The sequence below is a fragment of the Arachis duranensis genome, chromosome 4, assembly GCF_000817695.3.
Source record: "Arachis duranensis cultivar V14167 chromosome 4, aradu.V14167.gnm2.J7QH, whole genome shotgun sequence".
In the NCBI taxonomy this organism is placed as follows: Eukaryota; Viridiplantae; Streptophyta; class Magnoliopsida; order Fabales; family Fabaceae; genus Arachis; species Arachis duranensis.
In genome coordinates, this window is record NC_029775.3 from 15237977 (window position 1) to 15240414 (window position 2438).

Sequence of the window (2438 nt, forward strand, 5' to 3'; positions counted from 1 at the left end):
TGAGTAGGATTCAATGATTGAATGACTGTGACGAGCTTCAAACTCGCGATTGTGGGGCGTTAGTGACAGACGCAAAAGAATCACTGGATTCTATTCCGGCCTGATCGAGAACCGACAGCTGGATAGCCGTGCCGTGACAGGGTGCGTTGAACATTTCCACTGAGAGGACGGGACTGTAGCCATTGACAACAGTGATGCCCAACATACAGCTTGCCATGGAAAGGAGTAAGAAGGATTGGATGAAGACAGTAGGAAAGCAGAGAGACGGAAGGGACAAAGCATCTCCATTCGCTTATCTAAAGTTCTCACCAATGATTTACATAAGTATCTCTATCTTTATCTTTATGTTTTATTCATATATCATCCATAACCATTTGAGTCTTCCTGACTAAGATTTACAGGGTGACCATAACTTGCTTCATACCAACAATCTCCGTGGGATCGACCCTTACTCGCGTAAGGTTTATTACTTGGACGACCCAGTGCACTTGCTGGTTAGTTGTGCGAAGTTGTGTTTACGCCATGGTATTGAGCACCAAGTTTTTGGACTCATTACCGAGGATTATTTGAGTTGTGAAAAGTAGTGATCACAATTTCGTGCACCAATAAACTTCCATGATTTTTCTGATGTGATCTGAGAAAACTTTATTCATTAGCCTTTGATAAGTAGCTCCTGCATTCTTGAGACCGAAAGGCATCACGATGTAGCAGTAGTTTGCTTTCGGTGTTAGGAACGAGGTCTTTTCTTGATCTGGTGGATACATGGGGATTCCCCGAATATGCGTCTATGAACGAGAGATACTTATATCCTGATGAAGCATCTACTAGAGCGTCGATGCTTGGGAGTGGGTAAGGGTCTTTTGGGCAGGCTTTGTTGAGGTCGGTGTAGTCGATGCACATTCGCCACTTCCCATTTGACTTTTTTACCAAGACGACGTTTGCTAGCCATAGTGGGTATTTAACTTCCCTTATGAACCCTGCCTCTAGTAGCGTTTGTACTTGTTCTTCTACAGCTTGAGATAGTTCTGGTCCGAGTTTTCTTCGTCTTTGTTGTACCGGCCGGGATCCCGGGTAGACTGCCAATTTGTGGCTCATTAGTTCGGGATCAATGCCTGGCATGTCGGTAACTTTTCATGCAAAGAGATCAACATTATCTCGTAGGAACCGTATTAGTGATTTCTTTGTTTCTCCTTTCAGGATCGTGCCAATATTAGTTGTTTTATCCGAGGTGTCTCCGATCTGGACTCTTTCTACTTCTCCTTCGGGTCGTGGTCGGAGTTCTTCTCGCCTCTGAACTTCACCGAGCTCGATTATGTGGAACTCTCCTCCTTCGCCTCGGAGGTTTAGACTTTCGTTATAACAGCAACGCGCCATCTTTTGATATGCCTTTATTGTAACTATCCCTTCTGCAGTTGGGAATTTCATACATAGATGTGGAGTTGAAACTATTGCGCCGAGTTGATTTAACGTTGTCCGACCTATTAAGGCATTGTAAGCTGAGCTTACGTCGACCACGATGTAGTCTATCTTGAGTGTTCTGGATTGGTTCCCCTTCCCGAAGGTTGTATGCAGCGATACGTATCCCAGTGGTTGAACTGGGGTATCTCCAAGTCCAAACAGGCTGTTCGGGTATGCTCTTAGCTCTTTTTCTTCTAGGCCGAGTTTGTCGAAGGCAGTTTTGAATAAGATGTCGGCAGAGCTTCCCTGGTCAATTAGTATACGGTGAAGGTTGGCGTTTGCTAGTATGATCGTAATGACCATGGGGTCGTTGTGTCCCGAGATGATTCCGGATGCATCTTCCTTGGTAAACGTGATTGCTAGGATGTCTGGCGCTTCCTTCTTTCCTTCGACATGGTACACCTCTTTGAGGTGTCTCTTGCGGGATGATTTGGAGATTCCTCCCCCAGCAAATCCGCCGTGTATACGTGAACGTGTCTTTCCGGTGTGCGAGGTGATCGTTCAGATCGTCCGACATCCTCATCCCTTCTTCTTTTTCTTGGTTCGTCGTCCTGATTGGCCAAAAACCGATTTAGCTTTCCTTCTCTTACTAATTTTTCTATGACATTTTTCAAGTCGAAACATTCGTTGGTGGAATGCCCTCGAAGTCGGTGATATTCACAGTATTCATTCCGATTTCCTCCTCCTCTTTTGCTTTTAAGTGGCCGAGCTGGAGGGATTTTCTCCGTATGGCAGACTTCTTTGTAAACATCTACTAAGGATACCCTAAGAGGAGTGAAGTTATGATATTTTTTTATTTTCTCTCCGGAGCGATCTTCCTTTTTCTTGGATTCTTTATCTCGGTAGGCAGAACCGGACCTTGAGGCTTCGCCAAGTCGAGAATTTTGCTCCATGTTGATGTACTTCTGTGCCCGTTCTTGTACTTCGTCTAGGGATGTTGGGTATCTCTTTGATATAGATTGGCTAAATGGTCCTTCTCG